Below are 8,386 nucleotides of genomic sequence, written 5' to 3'. Positions count from 1 at the left end.
TGTAGATCCTTCTTGATTATCTGAGGACACATTGAATGATTTGAAAAGAGATCTGTAGTCAAATAGCCAATCAGGACCCACTCTTGCATCTGTCTCATTTTCTTCGAGCCAACGAACATCGAAAGATTATACAATCTATTTTGTCTTCTTGTTGTAATCCCTGTAAGCAGTTCGAGCAGCATATCCAACAAAGTAACAGTCATCGGCTTTTGCATTGAATTTGGGGTTGGTTTATATCCTTTCACTCATATTCGATCAAAGCGTTTTCAGTTGAAATTCACATCTACCAGATCGTTTTCTGGTTGGAATTGGAGTGATTGATTCTGATGGAGCAATGTCAATCCAAAATCTATCAGGTAATTGCAAAACCTTGGATGGTAAATCAAGAACCCTAAATTTCAAAACCCAAGAATCCCAGTTTCATCAATCAAAGTATAAATCCAAAATCTTACATCGATCCCGTTACATTATCAACTCCTCTTATCCAATGGCAAAACACTTTTCGACGATGGTGTATTGTACCATGAGAATTCTTCACCATCAACGGTGCACCTCCTGCTTTGTCTCCATGGAGGTAAGGGTGGGTTTGGGTCGTTACTTCGTGGAGCGGCGACGAAAGCTGGTCAGAAGAAGATGAATAACTTCGATGCGTGTCGGGATATGAGTGGTCGGAGGCTAAGGCACGTGAACGCGGAGAAGAAGGTGGAGGAATGGTTGGCTGAAGAGAAAGAGCAGAAGCTTGAGAAGGTGGCGGAGTAATTCATTAAAAAGAAAGTTAAGACGGTGAAAAAGGTCGGCGGTGGCGATGGGGCGGAAAAGTATGTAGAGAAGTATCGAAAGGATTCAGCCAAATGTATGGAGGATCTTGATAAGTCGGTTAGGGAATCACTTGCTGGTGGATTTCGAAAATCAAAGAGAACGGTTGTGGGGATAGACGTGGAGGATGGTAGTGGTTCGAAATCTAAGAAACTTAAGATCTGGATGGGAAAGAGAAAAGTGGATGACAGTGACAGTGATGAGATAGATGAGGATGATAGTGATGATGAGAATGAGAAATCCGTGGTTACCAACAATGAGAACCAATCAGATTCCAATAAGGAAGCAGATGGAAGTTTAGCATCTGTTACTGGTGGGAAACTTGAAGGAGAATCATCAGTTGGTTGTTCATCCGAGAGTGCATCAAAGGAAGAAAAGGAGAGTGTTGCAGAAGGACAAGTGAGATCCATTAAAGATTCAAATGATGAAGTTCATCATCATGAAGGGGTTGATGCATCAATGATACATGAAGAGATCATTGTAAATGAAACAACAATATTGGGAGTTGAATCTGAGAAATCCACCAAAGCTGAGTTTGGTGACTTGGAAGCAAAAGAGTGTGAACTTCCAAGAGCTTCAACTGTGCAAAATGATGTAGAAGAGAAAATTTCTGATTCTAAATTAGGAGTCAAGTCTCCTCCTGTCTTGGAGAAGCCAATAAATTTTGAGGAGTTCAACTCAGCAGTAGAAATGGAGGTTGTTGGTATGGAAAGGCTTAAATCTGAGCTTCAAGAAAGGGGATTAAAGAGGAGGAGATTGGTGGGTCCAAAAATATGGTTTATATTTTGCTTTTCTATGAAAATATATTTTTCTATAATGTAATATGTAATTTTGTGGCTGTGTACAGCTACACATGTGTGTGCGGCCGCACACCCTGTGTATGGCCGCACACGCGTGTGCAGCTGTACACTTGTGTGTTGCTGGTGGCCCATGTCTCATATATATAGGTTGAGGAGTGCATGTGAGTGTATGGTTAGAAGAGAGAAGGCTAGAGAAGAGAGAGAAAGTTAGAGAGAAGAAGTGTGTGTGAGAGAGAATCTATTGTAAGGAGCATCAATCATATTCATTCAATACATCATAGATTCATCTTCTTCTTCTTCTTCTTCTTCTTCTTCTTCTCATTCTCTTCTATATTGATCTAACATCATCCAATTGATTGGGATTCTGCACCATCAATTGGATCTGATTGATACACAAGCAATTTTGGGGACTTACAATTGGTATCAAAGCAAGGTTGTATCAGTCGATTTTGTCAGATCTGGAGCTTATTTGATCTTATTTTGAAAAGATAATTGCGTTTTTGGATAGATCTCAGAAAAATAAGGGGGGTTTTTTCTTTGCATTTTTCATAAAAACGAGTTTTTGATCGAGTTTTGGAGCAAAAAAGGGGTGAAAAACGTCATTTTTTTCACGAATCTGTTGAAGGTGTGCGACTCAGCAGCCCCGGTGTGTGGCCTCAGATTGTGCGGCTCGGACGTGTGCGGTCTCGGTGTGCGGTCCAACATCTTCACTTCGGCCTCGCATCAGCATCCTCGCACATTGCATCGCAGCAGCCTCGCCTCGGATCCTCGGCCTCGCTTCATCCTCGCATTAAAAATAGAAGCGAATTTGGGGGTTGCCGGGAATCGAACCCGAGATCTCTAGTTAAGCATCCCAGCGCCTTACCAACTCGTCTAGGAGGCTCCTTGTTTCATACATCCGAAATTTAGAATATAACTCATCCTTTTCGCATATAATTTCGCAAATTGACATTTTCAACCCCAAAAATTCAAAATTTTATTTTTAAAATCCTTTTTCAACCCAAAAATTTTAGTTTTTAAATTTTAACTTTTATTTTTGACTTTTTACTTAAAATGACTTTTAAAAGTTGACCTTTGACTTTAAATTTTGACTTTCTCGTTTGACTTTTTATTTTTCAAATTTGGCTTTTCGGTTTGACTTTTAAGGTTGACTTTCTCGGTTTTTAAGTCAAAGGGCAATTAAAAATATAAAAAAAATTTAAAAATTAAAAAAAATGAGTTCCACATCAATTCCGGTAAATGAAGTTTCATGTACTCCATCTTGTAAAGCTACAATTAAATTTCTTCGCGAACAAATTGATTTGCTAAAAAGAGAAAATGAGGACCTTAAATATGAAGGCTATACTCTAAGGAAAGATCAGAAATTGTTAAAAGCACAACTAGAAGCAAAAACCAAAGACTTTCGGAAGCTTCAGGAAGACTACAACAACAAGTGCGAAAATTACGATCACATTAAAGGCAAACTTGCTGCTGTAACTGAAGAACTTGACGCTTTGAAAATAAAGTGTGGAAAAATAGATGTTAGTTTCAAAAATTACATTGCGTCAAGTAAGACAGTCGAGTCCCTATTTGAAAATCAATTGAGATTCAAAGATAATCAAAACAAGAGTCTAGGGTATGATAGTGTTCCTCCCCCTTTCAATCATAACTATATATCCATACCTTTGACTCAGGAAGAGATTGACCGAGAACCATTTATGGTATATGGTAAACCAGTTGTTGAACAGGCAACTGAGGATGTTGAGTTGAACAATACTAATGCTTCTATTTCATGTGCAGGTAAAGTAGCAGAGGATGAGAACAAGGAGAACACCATTGAACAAACCAACATCTCCTTGAACTCTGAATCTGTTGCTTCGAACTCAGCTGCTTCTGATCAACATGTTGTTGGTAAATACATGCCACCAATTCCAGCGAATCAGGGTGCCTGCTGCAAGTGTGCATGTGCGAACAACAAGAGACAAGGCATGGACACGCCACTAGGGGCAGGAAGAAACAACTCCACAGTGAAGAAAAAGACATGCTTTCACTGTGGAACACCTGGACACATTGCCAGAAATTGTCCAAATCGCGCATACGTTCCCTACTATGCACAAGGCTGGCAGAACGCGCAAAGTGGGAGATTCTACAAAAGAAACCCTTCCAGGTCACGTTCAGATAATGGTGACTGGAACGTGCAGAAGGCTAAGAATCAAACCCACAAGGCCAAGAATCTAAATCCCAAAGGCAAGAAGGGAATGTCGGCCAAGAAGCCAAATCCAAGAGATGCTCCCATGAAGTCAAAATCAAAATCATCTCAACGGCCGACATCAAGTTCAAAAGAAAGTACTGAGCCACCCATCAGATCGAAAAAGAAATGGGTTAAACCCAACTACAAATGGGTTCCAAACGCTCACTCTCCCAAATCTTCTAACGATTCTAACATTTCTACATCTTCTGTTTGTGATAAAACAGGATATGTTATGGAAGAGAGTATCGTGCAAGGATGAAAAAGGACAATTCAGTTTCAAAATGGATTGGGTTCCAAAGACCAACTGATCCCACTCTGTGTCGGAGCAGCTATGGAGGCATATCATCAGACTTCGGTTTGTTGGTTGTGGCTGTTCCTGGCACTTTATAGGGGACATCTCTCAACTGTACAACATTCAGACATTGTTTGAGAGTATGTGTCCTTTGCGGGAAGGGAAGAAAGGAAGGGGTCACTCATGGGGATTGTGCTTAACGATGTGAAGAATTTTCGGATCTGTTCTGAGATTACGCGTGCTGTTCTCAGACCTTCTGGATGCAAATTCAATCGGTGACTTACGATTTGAGTTTTCTTCTCTATACTCCTGAGTTTATCTTAAGCTTATTCGCTTTAAAGACTAATTTTTGTTTTAGGATAGTTTAAATTTGCGCATTTACTTTCGTTTCTCTCCTATGCACAAATTTAGGGGGAGAAATAAAAACAAAAAATAATTAGAAAATTTTAAAAAATAAAAATCCAAAAACATTAGAAAATCATAAAAACAAAAAGAAATTATGTTGGTTATGGAATGTGCTTGAGGGAGATGTTTTGGGAAGTGATATTATCAAGTGATAACAGGCAATCTAAGTCTGCGTAACGTACCCAAAGTTGAAGGGTCTATGCTCTGGTTTGATGCGTCGGTAGGCACGAAAGATTCTAAATGGACTTGACTAGGCAGAGTTGAACTTAAGAAATTCTTAGTCTTGACAAATTTTGACCTAGTTAGATCCATTCAGCCTGACAATACGACGCTCGGATATGTTGAGCAGGGAGATATATATATATATATATATATATATATATATATATATATATATATATATATATATATATGGGAATCTATTCGTCACATTAATTGAACCCGTATCTGGAACCGTGGTTTAACTTTTCCTCCATGTGCGGATTCTGTCCTTAATTCCGGTATTGATGGGGCAACTGGTAAATTCTGATAAATTAGGTCTGTAGAAAATCATTTTCTTTCTTTCTGTCTGTTAGTCATATGTTACCTCCTCTGCGTGATTGGAAGAGATCCGACCTAGACTGTAACATATGCAACTCTATTTCTCTGCATATTATACATATATATATATATATATATATATATATATATATATATATATATATATACATATGAAATTCCTCCTATATGTTAGCCATATGTTGTCTCATTTGCATGACTAACAATCCGACCTGGTACACAGCATATGCACTATAAATGATAATACTCTGAATCTATCTTCTCCCCTAATGATGGTCTGCTCATCCGATGTAAGGAGTACTCTGGAAGTCTTTGATTACTGGGGCATATCAGGAAGCGGGAAACACGTTCCAGTACAATTAAAATTGAACACTCAAAGATTGTCAATAGATCTCGCTGCTAAATTTAGGTGGACAACAATATCCCTGGTCGTCGTCAGATGAATGGTCCTTAAGATATTATAGTATCTAGAAACTTAGGATCAGATATAATATCTAGGAATTTAGGATCACATTGTCTTGTCACATATAGTATGTCCTAATTTTGTCACAATTTTTCATGTTTAAGTGGACAACAATAACGACGATCGACCAGACAAATACGTGAAGATAGAAGGTACCGACAAGCGGATAAAGGTTGTCTAAAAACTTTGGTCCCAAATCATTCTTAAAGTTAGATATCATTTTATTTTTATTTTAGGGGGAGAATTAAAAATAATTCAAAAATCAAACAAAAATCAGAAAATTAAAAAAAAATCCAAAAAATAGTGTTATTTCTTGTTCAAAAAAATCAGAAAATCCAAAAATATTTTTGTTTCTGCTTTTATTTTTCCAGAAAATATCAAAAATCCAAAAATATTCTTTTGTGTGCTAATTTTTTCTTTTAGTTTTGTTTTGTCTTGAAAAGTGATTTCAGGCGTAGATGAGACTTGTGGAGACTGTATTGAAGATCATCTGAGCCAAGGCTTCATCCGTGAGCATCGAAGAATTTTCATTCGAAGGAGCAAGAAATGAATATTATTCTTTCAATCTTCAATCTGTCAACCCCAGAAGCATGGTGAAATTGTACTTGAAGATTATGTGACAGATTGCATTTAAGCCTCCTCAATCAATTTGTTGGTATCTATGAACCTGCTGAAGTGATCCAGAAGATTCGTTCTCTATGTTCTCTCTGAAGATTCTCAAGCTGAAAGTGTTATCTTTCAAGAATCTTTTCATCAAGCCTCCTCACCCAATGTGCATTCAATGTCAAATTCTGCAGAAAGCCCAACTGCTCAAGATAAAGTCATTTATTGAAGATTCATATGTTCATCTTGATGTTGTGAAGAAATTTGAAGATTAAAGTTGAAGCCAAAGCTCCCATTGAAGATTGACAAGAAAAGCCAGCTACTTTTTAGGGGGAGCTTGTTGGGTCATTTAGAAAAGAAAGCTATAAACCAAGGGAAAGATTGTTGGGTTATAATTATTGGTTTATACTTTGATTTTCTAGGAAAATATATTTTTTCTATAATATAATATGTAATATTGTGGCTGTGTATGGCTGCACATGTGTGTGCGGCCGCACACCTTGTGTACGGCTGCACACGCGTCTGCAGCTGTACACTTGTGTGCTGCTGGTGACCCATGTCTCATATATATATATATATATATATATATATATATATATATATATATATATATATATATATATATATATATATATATATATAGGGTGAGGAGTGCATGTGGGAGTGTACGGTTAGAAGAGAAAAGGCAAGAGAAGAGAGAGAAAGTAAGAGAGAAGTAAAGTGTGTGTGAGAGAATCTATGTATACGGAGCATCACTCAATTTATTGAATACATCATTAGATTCATATTCTTCTTCTTCTCCTTCTCTTCTATTTTGATCTGACATCATCCAATTGATTGGGATTCCGCACCATCAATTGGATCTGATTGATACACAAGAAATTTTGGGGACTTACAGCATCTTAATTTCAAAGATATTAACAAGCTAGTTCTTAGTGACCAAGTGCGAGGACTTCCTCTCCTAAAGTATGATAAAGATCATCTTTGTGCAACATGCGAAATGGGGAAATAGAGCAGGAAGAGTCATCCAACGATTGTGAATACGAAAGTCATTGGGCCACTTGAACTTTTGCATATAGACCTTTATGGTCCTTCTGCAATTGAAAGCATTGGTGGTCACAAATATATTCACGTAATTGTAGATAATTTTTCTAGATTCACTTGGGTGCATTTTCTTCAACAGAAATCAGAAGACACTCCCAAGCTCAAGTACTTCATAAAGCAGATAGAGCTACAATTGCGAAAGCTAGTTCGTAACGTTCACAGTAACAACAGTATGGAATTCAAAAACCAAGCATTTGAAGAATTCCTGAATACGAAAGGAGTACCTCATAATTTTTCAACTCCTTATACTCCTCAACAAAATGGAGTCGTTGACAGACGAAACCGTTCGTTGTACGAAGCTGCGAGAACCTTGTTGCCATTCGTGAATCTGGCAGTGTCTCCTATATTCAGTAATTTCTTCAGGAGTAGATTTAGTTTCATCAATCTTGTTCGGCTCCATTTCGAGAACGTATTCCTTGTCCTTGAACCTCAAGTCCATTCTAATGTTGCGGATCCAATCATTAAAGTTAGAACCATCAAAGGTGACCTTCGAGCAGATGCTCAAGAGCGAGAAGTGGTTGGAAGATCCAGAAGCATTGTTTGAAGTTGACATCTGAAAATGAAAAAGGATAAGATATGATTAGATAAGAAAATCCTTAATATAACACCCAAATAAAATATTAAGGCTAGTACCTGACTAAATAATTCACAATTCAGAAGAGGTATGTTGTAATCTAATTTCAAATTATTTAAAGGTAGATAAATGACGATTTACCAATTTCACCACCAAGAAAACAAAATTTTAAGCGAATTTAGTTTTAAACGAAATTCCTAGGTCTTTTGGGTTTCATTGAACCACTCATTATAGCCCCAAACCAGCCTCCTTCACTTCCCAGAGACTTATTCCTGAAACCCTATCCTCCTTGAAGTGTGTGTGAGTGATCCTAGCCTTGTGAAGGATCTTTTGGTGCATTTTGGAGCAAGGAGAATAAGGAGAAGGTAGAAGAGCTCAAGGAAGAAGAAGTAGATCTAGAATACACTCCTCTTTGGCCGTCCCTTTTGGTAATAAAGCTTCCATCTTGATTATTGTGCTAATAGATCTAGTTTGTCCCCAAATTGTTGGTTTCAAGCTCAACCCCCCCCCCCCAATCCTTTGTGATAAAGCCTTGTGATCG

The 8,386-nt window shown here is 37.7% G+C and overlaps 1 pseudogene; it reads left to right on the top strand.

The window, feature by feature from the left end:
- The first annotated feature begins 315 nt into the window (after window positions 1-315).
- Window positions 316-7,815, top strand: LOC145067155 (uncharacterized; annotated as a pseudogene).
- Window positions 7,816-8,386: the final 571 nt, after the last annotated feature.

This window comes from Lactuca serriola, chromosome 8 (assembly GCF_051521515.1).
Source record: "Lactuca serriola cultivar US96UC23 chromosome 8, Lser_US96UC23_V15, whole genome shotgun sequence".
NCBI classification, from domain to species: Eukaryota; Viridiplantae; Streptophyta; class Magnoliopsida; order Asterales; family Asteraceae; genus Lactuca; species Lactuca serriola.
The sequence above is the reverse complement of the archived record's forward strand: the minus strand, read 5'-3'. Positions and strand labels throughout refer to the sequence as shown.